The sequence below is a fragment of the Crassostrea angulata genome, chromosome 1, assembly GCF_025612915.1.
Source record: "Crassostrea angulata isolate pt1a10 chromosome 1, ASM2561291v2, whole genome shotgun sequence".
NCBI classification, from domain to species: Eukaryota; Metazoa; Mollusca; class Bivalvia; order Ostreida; family Ostreidae; genus Magallana; species Magallana angulata.
In genome coordinates, this window is record NC_069111.1 from 42,996,931 (window position 1) to 43,019,730 (window position 22,800).

Here is a 22,800-nt window from a genome sequence, read left to right on the forward strand (position 1 = left end):
TGTTTTAATTATTTTATATTTTACAATTTAAGATTTAAGTTAAATGAAAGTTAAGAATTTGTGGGCTAAATAAATATTAAGAAGAAAGCGTCGCGCTACATAAATAATGTACATGGGTTCGGATTAACGTTTACACGTTTCCTTTTTGTTCGGATCTAGAAAGTTAGTAACAATTTATTTAGGAATAAATCATTCTCACATATCGGCAATTATCAAATGTTCAAGTTAAGAAGTAATGCAAACAAAAGTCGGTCTATCTATTCAACTGTCAGTACGTAGGTATTTGAGTTAATTTTACTATCACTTTAGGATTAACGCATAACAATAGATGCCAGGGATAGTGAGAAACTCTTCCGCTAATTGAATAAAAATTAAGGTAAAAGGGGACGCTAACCTCGCGAGGCTCCCCAAAGGAAATTCAATAAAGTCATTATAATAATTTGTTAATTACACTGTAATTACCCCCTTTGAGTGACCTCACTGAGGACAGGTCGAGGATTAAGTTTATTCCCCCGTCTCCCTCTCGTCACTTACGCTTGGGACACAGAGGAATAAACATCATATGTACATTGTATCCTCGACCTTGTCTTTATTCAGGTCAGTATTTTTATGTTTTATAAGTTAGATTGTTTATATGAATTATAGGTATTTTTATTATTTAATCAAGTTATTAAAAATTAAGTTAAAGTGATAGCTTTAATTTAACATTAAGAAATTAGTAAAAGTTCCATAACATTTTTAACTTGGGTGTTAAGATAATTTTAAACATAATTTTGTACAGTAAATCCGATTCATATTCACTTACTTTAATGATAATTTAATACTAAATTGGATATTGGGTTCAGTATTTGAAAATTTGTTTAGTCAATATTTTTACTTTAAAATTGTAATACTGTCAATCAACGGCCGGGAATTGATACCGGAAGTTGATTTTAAATATGGCCGCCACTCTTTAAATGGCGGACCAGTGATGTTATATAAATGTCTATTTTAATCATGTTCTTTAATAATGTTCAATTTAAATTTAATTGTCAATATGTTGTAATTAATATTCATTTTTATACTGTGTCACTTACGCTTGGGACACAGTATAAAAATGAATATTAATTACAACATATTGACAATTAAATTTAAATTGAACATTATTAAAGAACATGATTAAAATAGACATTTATATAACATCACTGGTCCGCCATTTAAAGAGTGGCGGCCATATTTAAAATCAACTTCCGGTATCAATTCCCGGCCGTTGATTGACAGTATTACAATTTTAAAGTAAAAATATTGACTAAACAAATTTTCAAATACTGAACCCAATATCCAATTTAGTATTAAATTATCATTAAAGTAAGTGAATATGAATCGGATTTACTGTACAAAATTATGTTTAAAATTATCTTAACACCCAAGTTAAAAATGTTATGGAACTTTTACTAATTTCTTAATGTTAAATTAAAGCTATCACTTTAACTTAATTTTTAATAACTTGATTAAATAATAAAAATACCTATAATTCATATAAACAATCTAACTTATAAAACATAAAAATACTGACCTGAATAAAGACAAGGTCGAGGATACAATGTACATATGATGTTTATTCCTCTGTGTCCCAAGCGTAAGTGACGAGAGGGAGACGGGGGAATAAACTTAATCCTCGACCTGTCCTCAGTGAGGTCACTCAAAGGGGGTAATTACAGTGTAATTAACAAATTATTATAATGACTTTATTGAATTTCCTTTGGGGAGCCTCGCGAGGTTAGCGTCCCCTTTTACCTTAATTTTTATTCAATTAGCGGAAGAGTTTCTCACTATCCCTGGCATCTATTGTTATGCGTTAATCCTAAAGTGATAGTAAAATTAACTCAAATACCTACGTACTGACAGTTGAATAGATAGACCGACTTTTGTTTGCATTACTTCTTAACTTGAACATTTGATAATTGCCGATATGTGAGAATGATTTATTCCTAAATAAATTGTTACTAACTTTCTAGATCCGAACAAAAAGGAAACGTGTAAACGTTAATCCGAACCCATGTACATTATTTATGTAGCGCGACGCTTTCTTCTTAATATTTATTTAGCCCACAAATTCTTAACTTTCATTTAACTTAAATCTTAAATTGTAAAATATAAAATAATTAAAACATTTACGAGATATTATAGACTATAAGTAATTATTACGTAAAATATATAAAAATCAAAATGTGCACCGTCACATATAGCCTAATTCAGTTTGAGTTGTATCTACATATACACACTCTTGACGTTGAACTATAACTACCCCTTCACAAGAGCTTAACTTAAGAGGACTGTTAGCCTACTGTGTCCTTTGTCACTTTGTCATTTTAGATATACCAAATGAAACACTTAAAGATGGCAAACTTGTTACTTTTATATTTTTGAAAACTAACTTCAGACTGGTAAAGTATTTAGCAATATTAATACCTGAATACAGAAAGCCAACCTGCATACTATTAGTTTTAATTTCATCTAAAGTAAAACATTTTACTAGTTTGTATTTCCTAGTCAAATATTGGTTTTTAACTTTTCAATTATATGATAACATATGTATGTACATTTGTATTTTGACATATTTATGTATGGTGTTTAGCATAAATGTACAGAAGACATTGTACTGAGTATATATATATATATATATATATATATATATATATATATATATATATATATATTAAATAAATGTTCATGTCTGTCCTAGCTCTTTCAATCATCAAACTCTCTCCCTCTTGTATATGTTCATTGAATGTTTTATGTACATTAGATGTTGTATGTACAATCTTCATGTTGCCCCTTGAGGGCCCTTAATTGGTAAATAAAGAAATTGAAAATTGAAATATAAAAGTAATAAATAGGCGTCAGAACTGAGGTTTTTTGTTTGTTTTTTTGTTATTTTTAAAAGTTTGACAAGTCTAGCCCTTCCAACCCCTTTAATTTTGCCCCCGACCCTCCCAGTAACTGGGACAGCTTGCGGGAACAAATAAATCATCCATCCAACCTATTTTTTGATATGCTTATTTTGTGGTAAGTAAATGTATCACTACAATATTGTTTTGCAAAACATTTAAAAGTAGGAGTGGGCTATTTACATCAGTCACTGGTATTACATTGTAAGCGACTGATCGTTACTGCAGTTACCGCCATTATACATGACGATGCCCCAAAATGGCCCAAAATTCTAAGGTTGATAACTTGGTTAGGAACAAAGTTATTTCATGTTTTTTAAGCCCCTTTCACAATTGGTGCACGAGCACTTTACAACACTTTGCAATCGGAATATTTAGATTCGCATGAGCGTTTTCATACGTTGCACGAGCTCTTGCATCCGTTGCTTGCATCAAGTCTCCTCAAAATAGTGGACTTGTACACTATTCAGAAGCGACCAAATGCAATCCAAATCATCGCAGTGCAAAATGCACAAACATTAGTACGAACGTTTTACAACGTTTTGTGTATTCGCATGAGTGATGCACGATTTTTAAAGGTCGTAAGATGAATCTCTGCTGTATATGCGTATGTTTTGCGACCATGTGACTGTTGATCAACATGTCTCGTGTAATCTTGCAACGTTTTACTATCATTGGACGACTTGTCAGCCTCAATAATCATTGCCTTTCCACTAGTATATATACCCTGTATATAGACCACAATTCAACAATTATTATAAATACATTTTTTGCATGATGATGAGGGAAATGTGTAGATTTTTTTCTCCAAGAAAAATCATCGCCCAAGGAAAATTTGGTTTTCTGGGGGAACAAATCTTCATATTCCCTGAACATTAATGCAATTAAAGTTTTATTATACCGAATAATATATGATTATACAAAATACGTTGATTTCTAAAAATTGTTTGACTTTTCAACAGCAATAACGTCGTGGTTGTTTGATTTCCTCTGTTACTGTCTCACTTTTCTTTCATATTTTCGAATCATAGATATAGTTAGTTGGCTTTGTGATATGAAGAGAATCATAATGATTAAATATTTCGCATTTCCATTTTATCATATTTGTCTACATCATATGCTCATATCGGCTTTTATTCCTACATGTATGAAATCGCCATGTCACGTGACTTTCTAGACAAATCGGATATATTAGAGGTACAGTACCGATCAGACCCAACCTAACAGAAAGAAACCCCAACTAAACCCTGGGTTTACTTCGGGTTTACTAGAGTGGACCCAGGGTAAACCAGGAGTAAACCCAAAGTAAACCCAGAGTGGACACAGAGAGTAAACCCCGAACAGAAGTACATGTACACCACTGAAAACAGACGCTAACTGTGAATTCGGAATACACAAGGGGCAGGAATTACAGACAGTAGGATTGTAAGATAAATTACGGGCCTGTTTCACACTTCAGTGCGTACAGTTGACCAAAAAAGCAATTTCCAAGTAAACCCCAAGTAAACCCAAAGTAAACCCCGAGTGGACCCAAATTTTCTAAAAGTAAACCCAAAGTAAACCCCAAAAGTAAACCCAGTGTTTAGTTGAGGTTTACTCTGGTGTTAGGTTGGGCTGATCGGTACTGTGTAATAATAAATGCCGCTGCATCTCTGTTTCTTCTTGGGCGGCATGTTCTCTCGCTTTCAACCATGTCTACTAAAGAGCTTCGGAAACGGGCGATCCTATCGCATTATCTTTCAACAGTCGCTTCTATTGTACAACAGTCGCATATAGGCGCAAGATATATTGCAAGATTTCATGCGTTTACATCGCACAACGCTCGCTTAGATCGTGCAAATTTCATACGAATACTTTTCCAAATGCGATTATTTCGGCAACAGTTTACGATTCATATATCTATTTTTTTTTCGGTCGCACGAATATTTTGTCGCTTCTGCTCCTGCTTTGGTGTTCCGTAGAATTAAATGTATTCTGTTCAATACATCTTTATCGAGAGATATACTCTGTCAGCCAAGCACGATAAGTTTTTATTCGCTACTTTTAGTTCTTTTAAGCAAAATCAAAACTGTTGCTATAGGGTAAGATTGAAAATGAAATCGTAGAAAGTTTTAGTCGTATAGAACAATATCATACTATAATCAAAGTACTGAGAGTACTGAAAGACGGGGTCTTGAAAGTTTGAATTTGTAATTGTCTTGGATTTCCTCGAATATGCTTCCAAAATTTATGAGCTTGAATTAGTTGTTACAATCTATTTTAATTCGGCTTTTTTGCAATTGTCTGATACTTTGTCTAAATTTCACTCAATCCCGGCCTTTATAATTGTAGAAAATTGACAAAACGGTATATTATGTAAAATAAGACCCTAAGGAAAAATTTTAAAAATTACTATTAACCGGGAAAATCAAACAACTATATCAAAGTAGATAACCTTAATCATTAGATTTTTCAATTTTGTGATCCAAGGGAAAATCTACAAGTCGGACGGTATCCGTAATAAAGTTTTATGAAAACCCCGAAAACTCTAAAACTGCTGAATGAACAAACAAATTGAACATTTGTATACCAATAACAAAAACAGGCATCTCACGTTAAAAATATTTTTTTACAATAAGATTCCAAGAACTTTGACAATAAAAAGATTTGTCACGGTCTCCATTTTGATTTTAAAGACCGATTTATCTGACACGATTTTCTTCATTTGCGATTCATGCAAAATTAATAGGTAAAAATAATGTAATGCATTACTTCAAGAAAATTAAGTAATGGTAATGGTAATTTAATGCCCTAATTCATAAAGTAATGGTAATGTAGGTTTATATCCTGTATATAAACAATTGGTATGGGTCTTTTCAGCATTGCAGTTCTCAAAAAGACCCATACCAATTGTTTATATACAGGATATAAACCTACATCAATCTCTAAACCCTTTTTGAGGCCCAATAATCGTCCAGGGCCAAAGTTTAAACAATTTAAAAGAATCAGCAATATACAAAAATGCTTGCATATAAAGAAAAGCATAAAACATTTTAGTTTTTGTAAATAGTGAAAATGTTTTCCTTTGTACAACTGAATCCCCAATGTGGCCCCATACCACTCCTAAAGTTTGTGATTTGAACAAATTTGAATCTACACTGTCTGGAGTCGACCCCCTATTGTGGTCCCACCGATCCCCCTGAGTCAATAACTAAAATGGACCCAGAGTAAACCCAAAGTAAACCCAGGATGGACACATAGAGTAAACCCTAACAGAAGAATACCCCTGAAAGCAGCCGCTAACTGTGTATTCGGAATATTCGGCAGGATTTACAGGCAGTAAGATGATAAGATTAAATACTGGCTCCGGGATCATGAAACTGTCTTAAATTTAAGTTAGAATTTTGTCTTAAATCTAAGATTTAGACTTAGTTAAGATTGCTTACTTAAGTGGATCACAAAACGATCTAAGAAAAAACTTAGCTAAGATTTGTCTTAGCTAAACTCCATAGTAACTCGCGAGATTTTTCGACAGAATTTGTTAAAAGTGGAACTCTTCTTCGTTTGAAGATTCCTATCGGCTGCATCGTAAACATTATCATATATCACAAAGTTTAAAAAATTATATTTAAAAGATGCTTCACACAAATATTAGCATAGTTTCTTACTGGATAACACATCAGTCATTATAAAGACGTGTTTACACACTTTCACTTTAACAAAGGGAAATAACTTCAATAGCAAGTCCACAAAGGGGAAAAACCTAGAGTGCTAGACTATAAATAGAAAACCCGAGGGCGAGGGAGCAACCTTCTTTTGCTGATCATTTCTTCTTAAAAATCCAACGAGTGTCGCCATTTTGAACTTACTTAGTAACAATCTATAAACTTAAGTCTGCCTAATAGCAGTCTTAAGATTTAAGACAATATTGCAGACTTAACCCTAAGTAATTTTTTGTGATCCACTTTAAGAACAATCTTAAAATTTAAGTGCAAATTTATTGACTTAAGTCTGACTTAAAATTTAAGACAGTTTCATGATCCCGGAGCCAGGTCTGCTACATACTTCAGTGCGTACAGTTGCACCCAAAAGTACTTCCCGAGTAAACCCCAAGTGGACCCACATTTTCAAAAAGTAAACCCAAAGTAAACCCGGAAAGTAAACCGGGGGTTTAGTTCGGGTTTACTCTGGTGTTAGGTTGGATCTTATCGGTACAGTATGGGAGTAGGGAAGAAGATTATCTAAGATTTATTACATTTTCACTATATGGCCAAAGTGGCCCCACACTAGAGCTTGAACCCCATACCCAAAATTTCACAATTTTGGTAGAGGGCTTCATGAACATCATTACCATGCATTCAGGTTTTTTCCTCACATGTGTGGGAGTTAATACATGAAAGAAGATTTTTGAAAATTTTGCCCCGCTTGTGCCCCCCCCCCCCCCCCCGGGGTGGGGGTGGGGGGGAGGTAGAGCCATTAATTTCACAATTTAGATTCCTCTTACCATAGAGACGCTTCAAAATGGTTACAATTGGCCTTGTAGTTTTCAAGAAGAAGTTAAAAATTGTTAACGCACGACGACGGACGGAGACCAATTGCAAAACTGTAACTTAGGTGACCTAAAAATCTCAAATATCGCCAACATGTGACATCATTGATAATGGGTGCTACTTATTTATGTCGATATGCAACTTATTTATGTTAACATGCAAGAAAAATATTTTGACATGCAACTTATATATGTCGACATGCAACTTATTTATGTTAACACGAAACTTCTATCGACTTGCAACTTAGAATGTTAACATGCAAGATATTTATGTCGACATGCATCTTATAAGTTGCATGTCAACATGTTTATCTCGCATTTGAATTTACCAAAGTTGCATGTTAATATATTTATCTCGCATGTCAACATAACTAAGTTGCATATTGGCATAAATTAGTAGCATGTGAAGATGGTTAAGTTGCATGTCGACATAAATAAGAAGCATGTGAACATAACTAAGTAGCATGTTGGCATAAATAAGTTGGACATCGACATAAATAAGTAGCATCTAGCATCTTGGATGGCACATGTAGGTGATATTTGAGATTTTTAAAGATTTTCATTGTATTCTTATCTGATTGCTTTTTTTTTGAATGTCAACATAGTTATGTTGCATGTTGAAATAACTATCTTGCATGTCAACATACTTATCTTGCATGTCGACATATTTGATAGAAAAAAAATTGCAACCAAGGGGCATAGTTAAGTATAAATTTTTTAAGCAATGCGCATATAAGCGCAATGGAAGAAATTACACTGTACTAATTTTAAAGATGCAGAAAGTGACTTAAACATGGTAGACTGGGACACTGAAGTTTTCAATACAGAAAACATTAATGAAATTTATGATAATTTCTTATAAACTTATCACAAAATCTTAGATAAACATATTCCAAGAAAAGTTATCACTATAAGGCCTAGAGATAAACCATTTATGAATAAATGTATACCACAGAAAATGAGGAAAAGAAACCGCTTACATAGAAAAGCAAGACATAGAAACTGCCCAATTTCAATGGTCAGAAATGCTATAGTTAAAGAACACTACAAACAAAAAATCACATCCCAAATACTTGATAAAGACATCCCACCAGGTGAATGGTGGCGTATAACAAAATCTCCAAACTTTCTAATACACATAAACCTGTATCCCCTTTAAAATCACACGGCCAAATTTTACTTCACCCTTTAGAAAAAGCTGTTCAAGCATTAAACAACTTCTACTCAAATATCTCTAGTATCAATGAGGATAAAACTTTACCTGAACATGGGTCTGGCCCCTCTCTAAATACCATGGGGAATATATTACAGAACAAGACGTGTTAGAATGGTTGAGAAATTCAAATGTTACCAAAACCCCTAGTCCAGATGGTATAACACCAAAAATCCTTAAAGTTCCATCCTTTTCGACATGCAAACCACTTGTAGAAATTTTTAATAAATCACTTAAATTAAAATGCCTACCAAACATATGGAAACAGACCAATGTTACAACGGTTTACAAAGTCAAATATAGTCTAGATCTAGTCAATAACTATAGACCATTAACCCTGATCAGTTCAGTTTGCAAATTATGGAAAAAATCATTTTAAAATAATAATACAACTTTATCTTAGAAAATGATATCCTAACAAAATATCAATCAGGATTTCAACCTAATGATTTAACTGTCAATCAGTTAGTGGACATTTATAATACCATGATATATAACGTAGATAAAAGTAAATATGTCAGGATTATCTTTTGTGATATTTCAAAGGCCTTTGATAAAGTATGACAAAAAGGCCTGCTCTTTAAGCTAGAGTCTTGTGGGATAAATGCTAGTATGTTGTAATGGATTGATATAAGGAATAAGGAATCATTCTTTACTTATATTAATTTTATATAATTTTTAGCCATCATACGATTAAATATTTAAATTTAAATAAGCAAACCCCGCTGGCGCCTCAATTTGGCGTCATTTGTATTATGGGTTTTATTGTACAAAATCGATACGTAGTGTTATCACAGGCAAAGACACTAAAAAATGTAAATATAACTATTTATGTGATAGAGTCCAAAGAGTAATACTTGATGGGTTTCATTTAGATTTTAGACCTATTACTGCAGGAGTCCCACAAGGCTCTGTTTAAATAGATCCTTTTTTATTTCTCCTTTATATAATAATACAAGATTGTTTGCGGATGATACCTCTTTGTTAACAACTGTAGATAATGATGTTAGCACAACAGCATTTTCATTATCAGCTGATCTAGATAAAATTAATACATGGGCTTCCACATTGGCTGTGGATTCAACACTAACAGTAACAAGACTTATAATACTATTTTTCAAGAGGTCAAATAAACATCTTCCTGTTCACTTTGGTTTCAATGTTAGTATTATTAATGAATCTAAAACCCAGTGTATCTCACTCCCCCAAATAAGAATATAAAAGACTGTTTTGAAAAACAATCTGCAGGAGGGGGGGGGGGGGGTTCCAATTACATGTAACTAACAGACGTAGAATACAATAATCTGTTCATTAATGTTAACAAATTATTGTTTAAGGGGTTAAAACCAATCTGTCGTGGTATTAAAAAAAGTATGAAACTAAAATACGCTAGGTAATGCATAACTATCCATTTTTATGCATTTTTTTTAACAAAAGTTGTCAGATTCAAAGTTTCTGGCCGATGTTTAACTCGCCCTCCTCTTTCCGCCATGATGTCAATTAGTCAACCCGTTTCTGAGCATCCCGTTCTGGAAAGTTCTTTCCGTTAATACTAAAATCGCAATAATTGTTCCATTTCATTTATTAACTTTTGGTATTTAATAATAGAAGTCCGATCTAAGTATCTGCTTGCGATGCATGATGAACTCGTCAAACGCTTTTCGTAATTAGTCAATCCGCGTTCTTAGTTACCCCGTTCTGGAAAGTTCTCAAATTGAAAATATAGAATACAAATGGAAAATTATAGAATACAAATAGAAAGTCATACAATACAAATGAATATTTATACAATACAAATAGAAAATTATATAATACAAATGAAAAATTATAGAATACAAATGGAAAATTATACTATACAAATAGAAAGTCATACAATAGAAATGAATATTTATACATTACAAATTGAAAATTATAGAATACAAATGAAAATTTTACAATGAAAATTGAAAATTAAACAATATAATTTGAAAATTAAACAAAACAGTTTGAAAATTATACATTACAAAACAGAAATTTATACAAGACAAATGGAAAATTAAACAATACAAATGAAAATCATACAATACAAATGGACAATTATAGAATACAAAAGAAAAATTATAGAATACAATGGAAAATTATAGAATACAAATGAAAATCATACAACACAAATAGAAAATTACACAATACAAATGAAAATCATATAATACAAATGGAAAATTATACAATACAAATGAAAATGATACGATACAAAAGGATAATTGTACAATACATATGAATTTTTATACAATACAAATGGAAATGAACAAATATTGCAACGTTTGACATGCTATACTATTCAATAACAATTTCCCCAAGGTAATCGGCTTGCGCTAGCCCTAGTTTTAAAACAAATAAACACAAACCTGTTTAATGAAGTAATCTGAGTAGAACTCGAGCATTTAGTGCTATACTAGAAATAAATGAAATTAAATGCAAATGAAAGCAGGAAGAGGACAGTCCTCTCTATTCCAGATAAGGCCAAATCTATTGAACTCAGCGAGAAAGGCCTGTCTTCTCGGAAAATTTCGGAGATTTTTAAATATGGTAAAACGAAAATTACTTACAGTACCGATCAACCCAACCTAACACCAGAGTAAACCCCAACTAAACCCCGTGTTTACTTTGGGTTTACTTTTTAAAAATTTGGGTCCACTCGGGGTTTACGTTGTGTTTATTCGAGAATTGCGTTTGGAGTCAACTATACCCACTGAAGTGTGAAGCAGATCCGTTTTTGGGAGTTGATTTTAATCAACTCTCCTATGCAGTTACTCAGACAAACCGAAAGTGAAACAGTGTTTGGACCTCAGCACAAATCATTGCTGCTGACAAGACTTAGTTCTTGAAAATAATTGATGAATTCGATGTAATGTGTGCTAAAGCATTGTTTTTCAAGGAAACTAATTTATAAATACTTTGAAAATAGTCAGATTTTACATGGTACGAACAATTTAAATATTTTTTGTAGTCGTCTGTATTCCTACGCCAGAGTTCAATATAGTCTCGTTCAACTTTGACGCTCGGCTGTCTCCGTAAATCCTTGTCTGAGATTTACGGTGTTAGCCGAACGTTTGGTTGAACGAGACTAGAGTTCAATATTGCTTGGATCCATACAATTTTCGAGAAATATATTTATTACTGATACATAGTTGAATTGAATTAATTTTATCTTTAAATATTATTTAACATGATTCATATGGTTTTTTTTTCGACAGTCTTGTCGAAAAAGTATAAAAACTCATATTATAAAAATGTGCGTAATTCAAATTAGAAACTACATGTACTTGTCATGCAAAATAACATATCATTGATTTTAAAATAAATAAATATCGACAAAATCAACTCCCGTCAGTTCTTCAGTACTTTGATTAATCTTATCATCCTCGTGCCTGTGATTCCTGACATTTGTATATTCCGAATACACATGAAGCGTCTGCTTTCCGGGTATACTTCTGATCGGGGTTTGCTCTCTGTGTCCACTCTGGGTTTACTTTGGGTTTACTCTTGGTCCACTCTAGTCAACCCAGAAAGTAAAGCCAGGGTTTAGTTGGGTTTACTTTCTGTTAGGTTGGGTCTGATCGGTACTGTATGTGTTAAAACGTAAAAAAGAAGTCTTGGAAGATTAATTTTGGAGTGTAATGTTAACCCTGGTAGAAAAAGACGGCGTCATATCACGGGGAATCAGGAAATCAATGAAAGTTGTTTCAGGATGCCACAAAGCGTAAGATATGTGTTACCAGACCCCTCATACAAGAACAGGCCAGGAAATTTTCTTCTCGGCTGAACAATGATTCATTCAAAGCATCTAATGGATAGTAAGAATCCTTTAGAAAAAGACACAGTATTTCTTTTGGTTTGATGAGTGGGGAGGGGGGAGGGGTGTAAACACAGACACAGTAAATGACTGGAAAGAGAAACTGAAATTAAAATGTAAAGGAAATGAACCTTAAAACATATTTAATTATATAACATGGATTAAACGGGCCTATTTAAGAGAAACTAAACGAAAATCGTTGTTTTTAAAGGAGGATGATTGTGCTGGTGGGAAAAAAATTCAAAGGACAGAATAACTGTTGCTTTATGCGCCTTTATGTGCGGGGAAAAGGTCAAACCTTTATTAATTGCAAAATCCAGAAATCCAAGATGTTTTAAGAAAATAAAAACAGAGACTATACCAGTTTCGTACTACTCTCCTGGATGAATAGTAGAATCATGGAGGCATGGTTAAAAGGACTTGACAGTAAAATGGGTCATGGTAATAATCCAGACCACAAAGCTTAAATTCCGGAGGAAATAGGTATGGTCTTGATATAATTAAAAAAAAACTTTAAAACTGTTATCATTTTTCTTTTATTAAAAATGCTTTATAACTTGTAGATGCAGTACATCCTGGCTCAAATGAATAAACAGCCAGGAGTTGGGGGTACAGAACTTCTTTGCCAGATAAATATCATGGACACTGTTTACAGGTCTTACTTTTTGGCGATAGACAACTCAATTTTTCAAGCAGTTCAACAATATATCAAGTCAACAAAAAGATTTTAAATAATACCTGGTATTAACATTCTTGCACGATACCAACCTTAACTTTATCTCAGTATACATGCACTTAATATCTTATAGCTCATTTTTATCATATTCTTCATATAAAATATTCACTATCATTATAATTTTTCTCATTTTCAATTGTTTATATTAACTCAATTTTTGTTATTAGTTTTGTCCTTTTTGTTGTTTTTGTTTTTTATTTTCCTTTCTCTTTTCTTAATCCTACATGAATTCCAACTTCTTTAATGCTGCAGTAACATGTTTCATATTATATTATGAACTTTTCATATTCTCATACTATTATTCTTATATATTTACATTCAGAGAGTATTCTTTCCTCTATTTATTAAGAAAATTCATTTAACTTCACAGCTGTATAGATACCTACATGGCTATATATTTGCATAATGATGTCACAATCTAGTACTAACCAGTTTGAAACGATCACATCCGCGTATGAATATACACATCCTATGACTACTTTTTAAAACCCATCTAAAATTATATTTAGCAATGTGCAAAGTATTTAGAGACACGGAAAACAACATTTTAATAAAATTTGAGAAATAACTATTCATTTATGTTTTGTTTGCTTATTTATATCAAATATACACACACCGTCTGCATAAAGGTTGTATATTTCACTAAAATGGCAGATGAGACTGAGTAGGGGAATTTTAAGTTACAAAAGGACTTTCTCTTAATTCCAATAATGGACAACGAGTTTGATACAATTGATGATGAGTTTTGGGGACAACTTGTATGCAGTGAAATTATAGAGGATATTTCAAATAACCTATCGAACCAAAGACCGTCCGTTTTCCAAAATTCGTTCTCAAACTGCCACATTCACTTTCACAAGAAGACTGGTCCATTGAGCCTAATCACTTCCATTGAAAAAGTGACAACTCCGCCGCAGACAAACTGTTAAAAATGTTGTATTAAAAGTTTGTATTGTTGTTTATTGTTCAACGTTAATTCATATTCACTGATTAAAAAGTTTAAATTGAGTAGTGACTTGTAATTTTGTACTTTTCAGATTTAGTATATAGGGATTACTTTTTTATCGATCGAAATATCAGCAACATTAAAAAAGCACCACGGACTGCACGAAGTAACGCCAGACTCATTCTACAATACATAGAACATTGGCTGTTTCTTTAGACTGACGTACTAATGTATATTAACAATGATTTAACTAAGTTTAATTACTTTTTATGATTAATTAAGTAATAAAATTAAAGAAAAATGCGGTAGCGGATTAAGTATTTTTTCTGCAATGTCGCTACCTTCATAGAAAGCATTTTATTGTTTAAATTATTCAAATGCAACTGAAATATTAGGTGTTACTTTGATCCTTGGGGAAAAGACGAAAATAAGCATAGCCTGATAGGTCGAATCCTATTATGTACTCAGATGCATAAAAAAATTGTTAAATAAATTAAAATAAATACTTAATTAAGAAGAACATAGAATTCTAGCAGCGGTTTGGTCAAGCTGAGATGTTTTTTCATTCACTTGGTATGTTTATTGTATTTTGGAAACCGCGGGGTAGTGTTGTTTTGTCTCATTTTATGTTAAGGAATATATATTATAAGCTATTTATATTTGTCACGTGAAAATTATCCAATGTGCCAGTAATGTATTACCGATTTTACTGCATTGACATCTATCTTAAAGGATGATACTACAATTTTGATCTGATTCAAATCGGTTTTACAATCTCAAGATTTTGAATAAAACAATCATAATAAGACGCGAAATTGACCATATGCTTTCTTAACACCCCCGCGTAACAACAGCCGAGATAAATTTCTTGCAAAAACAAAATCAATTTTTAAAGCCAATCATTGACTTAAAGGGGCATAGTCACGATTTTGGTCAAAAATTATTGATCTGATTTTAATATATACAATGCTTCAAAAAGGCATTTTAATAAGGCAACCAAAATGTGAGTGTCTTTTGTTGAGTTATAAACAGTTACAAAGCATGATATTCTTCGCTATGTAAACAAAGCGTTTGTTTACATTTTAAACGTTGAAGTAACAATTTTAGTTTTAAACCTAAAGCGAATGTGTTAAACGTTAGGAACTCTTTATCTATGCTTAAAATAATAAAAAAAAAATAGACAAATAAGCTGAAAAAAGAATAAATCTATCATAATGAATGACTCTCAAATTTCATTTCAACATTAGAAATGTATATCTAAAGCATTGTAAATAATAAAAACATAAAAAAAGAATTTGACCAAAATCGTGACCATCCGCAACAAAAAGATAATACTGCGTTGGTTTGAATCCTTATGCCCAACGATGGTGCTTACAGTGCGATCAATGCTCAGGACGAAAACCAAGTCCTGGTATTGGTGCATCTGAACTTCAATTTAGCAAAATCGGTTTTCCAATAGTGAAAATTGCTATAGATATTTTGGGTCCCTCTCCAGCAACCCCAAATGCCAATGAATTATAATGGTTATTGGCGATTATTTCACTGAGTGGAAAGAGTATTTTGCTTTGCCAAATCACACTGCGTATATAATCGTAGATTAAAAGGCCGGGAAATCGAATCTTTGCATTTTACGTCTTTTTGTAAAAATCTTAGAAAAGACTAGAACTACACCCTATCGACCCAAATCTAATGGTATGGTAGAGAGATTTAACAGAACTTTGCAAGATTTCTTCAGAGCGAACATCATTTACAATTGGCTATGAACAAAGAAATGGCAGCGAAGGCTTCAGTCATCAAAGTACCAAACAAGCTCTTCCATTCTCCTGGGGAAACCGATACCCATCTGCCTATAATTTATAACTCAACCCAAAAAATCAATGGAAGCGAGAAAATTGGCAGAGAAAAAAAAGAGAAATTGAAGTAAAAGAGAAACAGGAGGAACGTTTTACTGGAGGAAGAGTGCAATACAAATCAAAGAGATGAGGTACATGTAGTCAAAATTGACGAAGACGGTAGTGCTAAACTCCACTTTCGGAAGAATTACCATCCAAAGAAAGGAAGAACTTTTAATTACATACACTACACTCGAGAAAACTTTGAAAAATGGGGTTTTTCACCATTGTATCGACTCATTAATTCGTAAATCAATGATGGAAGCTCTTTACGGGTCATTTTTGTGAATATTCATATGTAAGTTAATGCATTACCAGTATATGTTCTTGATTCTATAATTTTCTTTAAAAAAAAACTTATCATAGAAAATTGGACGATTATAATTTTGACATATCGACGGACGACAGCTTCTCATAGAACAAACCTATGCAAAATGAATTTATCGAATATACATATCATGATACGCCTTTGATTGCTATATTTCAAATATGTTATATATTGCCAGAAAAGGGAGTCTTCAGTCGGTAGAGTTGTTAAGATTCTGTACAGAAGGAAATGAAAGAAATACAGAAAATAGAATGTTCCACTTCAGAGATTCTGTACAGAAGGAAATGAAAGAAAGACAGAAAATAGAATGTTCCACTTCAGAGAGAGAGAGAGAGAGAGAGAGAGAGAGAGAGAGAGAGAGAGAGAGAGAGAGAGAGAGAGAGAGATTTTTGTTTCATATCCAAGACAACGAAATTAGATTGTTTTAAGTAATAATGGTAACATACAGAAATGTCGAAGAGACTAACAAGTGGAAGTTTAGACAGCGAAAAAACCCTAGGCCCTCGAGATCTGAACAATTACATTAGTTTATAAAGCGAAAATCGAAAAAATATTATGACGTAATTGTGGAAAATTTGATGCATTTAATTTAAGGTTTGTGTTCCAAGCTACTAGTAGTCCCCTACCGGTTTTCACCGGAGGGGACTATGACTTTCCTCCGCGTCCGTCAGTCCGTCCGTCTGTCTGTCCCACTTCAGTTTTCCACACTTTTTTTCTTTATGCGGTTGAGGAATATTATGAAATTTGCTGAACAGCTTCAAAATGTCAAACTACAGATCTAGTTCACATTTTTGTAGCGTCTGGTTGACATATTTTCGAGAAAATTAATTTTTTATATTCCAATTTTTTAATGCTCGGGTTCGTTATCGGGTTCGGTGTGTATTGATTAAACGAGGAAAGTATGAAGTCAGTAATAATATCGTGTATTACTTGGACCATTCCTTTTATCGTTTCTAACAAACAAATAAGTTCTATAAAATGGTTTCAAGCATTGTGTTGTAAATTTAATAGAAAGGGTTTTTTGTATAATTACAATCGGGTTCGTTATCGGGTTGGTCTGTTGATTCGGGGTACAGAAGAAATGATATTCGATATTCCGCATAACAGTCGATGTTTTCACAAATTTCTACAAACCGGTAGGGGACGTGTATTGCTTATGCAATACTCTCAGAATGCTTGTTATATCTAAAGTAACCATCAGTTTAATATAACATTGACAACAAGCATAACTGATACTTGGAGACTGTTAGCATGGCCCAATAGATGATGCTGATGAAAATTAAAGCATGGTTTCATCACGTAGCCAGTTCTTATGGGGCCGAGATTATCAAAATATTTTTTATTACATCACTTGTCAGTATGTACTTGCACTTTCATTCATGTAACATTTATGAAAAAGCAGAACTATATATATTTACTTCAATTATTAAACGCACCACTTTAAATAAAAGAAGGTATAAATCTGCTAATAAAGAATACCGTTATCCTCAGGGCACCATCAAAGTAAGAGGGCTTCAACAACCACATATTGATAGATGCACCAAAGAGATAAGCTTTCTCATTTCTGGTATCTCATAAGAATGCTTTCTGGAATATATATATTATAATATATATTTTAAACCAGTATGATGTACTTGAAAGTCGTACACAACTCCTACGTTACCGTGCCAAGTATAGAGATAATGCCCAAAATTATAAAATTTAGAGAACAGTATATTGTTTCTTTATATCCTAGTTTTGAGGCTTACAAGTGCATGTGCCTTTAAGCATTGATTATAAGAAGCATATGAAAAGAAAAACTACTAGAGACAAAATGGGGAATATCAGGTTTGTCAGAGAGTATGAAAGGAGGCTGGATGTCTATCAAATTTCCCACAAATTTGAAAAAATAAACAATAAGTAAAGCCAAATTTCCAAATATTTTAAACTTTAAATTACTATTTTTTCTATATCTATATACACAGCTTTTTTCTAAAGCAAAAGCAGGTTTTTATTTTTAATAAGGGATTTACTATAGTAAATATATTTTATTTAAATGAAGCATGTTACAGGAATTGGTGCATTATTTTTTTGAAGTAAAGGAGGAAATTTCCTACAAGTTTAAACAACTGGACTTCCAATGTATTGAAAGTCCCCCAGTAATACTCCTAGGTACCTGAATTACAGATGGACATCATAAATAACTAGTGTTTCATTTGCTAGGAACCCCCCCCCCCCCCTCCTCTCGCTCTGAGGTAATCATGTCGAAGAATAACCTTGGGCATATTGCCCCAACAAATGATCCCGTTGAACCGCAAGAAAACATTAGAACTTGTAGAGATCGAGTAAAAAGTCAAGAATAAAAAAGCAAACTTTGTGATCTGTTCTGAACTGTTTGCGAAAAAGATAACCTGACTTGCAATGTTAAACGGGAAACTTTTCTCAACATATCACGAGCAGTCACCTTCGACTTAAACATATGCAATAGATTACCAACCAGGTCCCTGGGCAGGAAAGACTCCGTTGTAGTGGCCCTCTGGGTCTGAGTATCTGTCTCCAAATACTTCGTTACGCATAACTATCCTCCCTGTGAGTGAAATTAAATTTCTTCCTGAAATGCACATTTGCTCTTTGAATAAAAGATCTCGATTATAAAGGTATATACTTCACTACATGTAAAAGCAACATTTGCTCTTTGAATAAAAGAATAAAGATCTCGATTATAAAGATATATACTTCACTACATGTAAGCGCAATTAACCTGAACTATAACTTAGTATAAGCACGCTTTGTTCAGGGACAATAGTCATTCACTCTTTGTCCCCCGAGACAGGTGCGATGCATAAAAAAATCATGCCAAGCAAAATCTGCTGGGTTTGCCTTTCCAGAACATCAATAGGAAATTGTACAATTGTAGGCGAAGTACTGCAATAAATAAGTTTACAATAATTGTCCTGATTGAAAACTTTAAACACAAATTGGTTTTTAGACAACAAATCAAATATACCTCAGTATTAATAATCTCAATTTGTTTTTTAAATAATTAAAAATTTATTGGCGTTGATACATATTCTTTAAAATGGCTTACTCTCATATTCTATGCTATATCCCATCACATACATTTGCCAAACCACATGTAGTAAAGGAAGGGTGCTTAAATCTACTAACATTTAGTACCCCTGGAAGCATTTTTCTTAAGGCTGCTACCCTGAAGCCTTTTGAGCGGCTTGAACGTCCTCGGTCCCTGTAGGAACTGGCCCTTTTTCTGAACCTTCCTCGGAAGATTTTTGGAGCACTGAAAGATGAACTATAACCGGAAAGTAGTTGTTTGTTAATTTTTGATGCATTAGTTGTTTCTTTCATTCTTTTAGTAACATCTGATGGAATGAAAAAACGACAATAACAAACTGTGAACCATCTCAAAAATCCATAAACAAAATACAAATTCAAAGCAGAGCAACACGGACCTCCAAATAGAGGTAGGATCGGGTGCCTAGAAGGAGTGAGTATCCTCTGATGACCGGTCACACCCGCCGTGAACTCTTTGTCGTAATCGGGGAAAAAAATCCCGGAAAAGTCCGTAGACAATTAGGTGATTAATTATGGTCCAACAATTAGTATGAAAAACGTCAGTCAGCATGCGACCCGGTGGAAGATTGTATTTGCTGACAAGGTCGTTATATCGACCATATAACTCAAGAAAAGATGATGTCAAACGAGACTGTTGATAGTCCTGTTTTATCAACTTAATTGTCAGGAGCTTGCTCCGCCTTAGAAACTGTTCACACGAAGAGCATGCCCTTGCGTATCGAATCAAATGAGAGACAAAAACACCAATGCAGGTGATGAAGGTATATTGCTACATTAACAAGAGGCCCAGGGGCCACATCGCTCACCTGAGGAACAATTGCATTAATTCTGATCAAATTAGCATTACAGTATCAAAATATCCTGACAATTGAGTAACGTAGATCTTGCTAAAAAAAATTAAAAATCTGCCAATTTTATCCACCTCTTATTTATTGGTAAATACCAAGTCCCTTTTGTTGTTGTAACTGTAAGAAGATTTTTCTCTATTCCTATATACCCCCCCCCCCTTTCCCATTTCGTGGCCCCACTTTTCTCTAGGGAATCATGGTTTCATCAAACATAAATCTGCATAACCTGTGCTTTCACACTAAGTACTGAGTTTTGGACCGAAAACTTTCCCAGAATATTTTTAAAGATTTTCTCTATATCTTCCTATGTAAAAATTGGTCCCCCAATTGTGGCCCCACCCTAACCCCCGTGACCATGATTTGAACAAACTTGAATCTACACTATCTGAGGATGCTTCCACTCAAATTTGAGCTTTCTTGGCCTAAGAGTTTTTGAGAAGAAGATTTTTAAAGATTTTCTCTATATATTCCTATGTAAAACTTGATCCCCCTCTTGTGGCCCCACCCTCCCCCCGGGGACCATGATTTGAATAAACTTGAATCTACTCTATCTGAGGATACCTCCAATCAAGTTTGAGCTTTCTGGCCTAATAGTTTTTGAGAAGAAGATTTTTAAAGATTTTCTCTATATATTCCTATGTAAAACTTGATCCCCCTCTTGTGGCCCCTCCCTACCTCTGGGGACCATGATTTGAACAAACTTGAATCTACACTTCCTGAGGATGCTTCCATTTTAATTTGAGCTTTCTTGGCCTAAGAGTTTTTGAGAAGAAGATTTTTAAAGATTTTCTCTATATATTCCTATGTAAAACTTGATCCCCCTCTTGTGGCCCCACCTACCCCCAGGGACCATGACTTGAATAAACTTGCATCTACACTTCCTGAGGATGCTTCAATTTTAATTTGAGCTTCTCTGGCCAAATAGTTTTTGAGAAGGAGATTTTTAAAGATTTTCTCTATATATTCCTATGTAAAACTTGATCCCCCAATTGTGGCCCCACCCTACCCCCGGGGACCATGATTTGAACAAACTTGAATCAATACTACCTGAGGATGCTCCCATTTTAATTTGAGCTTTTCTGGCCTGATATTTTTTGAGAAAAAGATTTTTAAAGATTTTCTCTATATATTCCTATGTAAAACTTGATCCCCCAATTGTGGCCCCACCCTACCCCCGGGGACCATGATTTGAACAAACTTGAATCTACCCTACCTGATAATGCCTCCACACAAGTTTGAGCTTTTCCGGTCGAATAGTTTTTGAGAAAAAGATTTTTGAAAAATACCAACAAATTTTCAATAATTCTCAATTATCTCCCCTTTAAAGAGGGCGTGGCACTTCATTTGAACAAACTTGAATCCCCTTCACCTAGTGATGCTTAGTGCCAAATTTGGTTGAAATCTGCCCAGTGGTTCTTTAGAAGAAGATGAAAATGTGAAAAGTTTACGACGACGACGACGACGACAACGACAACGACGACAGACAACGGACAAATTGTGATCAGAAAAGCTCACTTGAGCCTCTGGCTCAGGTGAGCTAAAAAGGAAAGTTGACCATAGAAAAATGAAAGCCATCGCGTTTATCATAAAGTTTTATTGTTAGGTTACATCAAAGTCCATTTACAGTAAAATATCCAAATATGAAACATGACGCCGACTCTGTGGTATCTTTTATTTCAAGTTCACTGGGATATATCGAGTCGACGTAAGTATGGAAATAACAATTGTTATTGATAATACGTCGTTTACATTTTTCACGTACAATTTTTTGAATAGTCTGTTTCATAAGAATACAGAAATAGATCTGCTAACAACGAGGCACAATTTATACCCATGGGAATTCAAACAGATTGTTGGAAGACTTGCTTTCCATAGATCTTATATGTATCTATCAGAAACTCAAGCATCTTTTTAATGTCAACTTTTTAATGTCAACATTTTAACTGTTTAATGTCAACAACGGAAATAATGTTTTCTCCTCAATCAGAGTTGTTGAATTTTTTTATGAACATATGAGCGCTGAAAGTATTTGCGTCCTACACTTAAAGGGGCATGGTCACGATTTTAGTCAAATTCTATTTTTCTGTTTTTATTATTTACAATGCTTTAGAAATGCATTTCCAATGACCGAATGAAATTGGAGAGTCAGTAGTGAAGTTATAAGCAAGATACAGGGCTCGCAATTATTTGTCATGTAAACAAGGTTCGTGCCCTGTTTTTGTTTACATTACCGGTAAAAGTTCTTTTTCTAGCTGATTTTTCCGTCTTCTTGTTCATTTTAAGCATAAATAAACAGATGTTTACATTTACCACATTCATTTTCGGTCTAAAACTGGAGTTTTCACTTCAACATTCAAAATGTAAACAAAAGCTTTGTTTACATAGCAAAGAATTGGAAGCTCTGTAACTCGCTTATAACTCAACAAATGACACTTAAATTTTGGTTGCTTAATAAAAATGCCTTACTGAAGCATTATA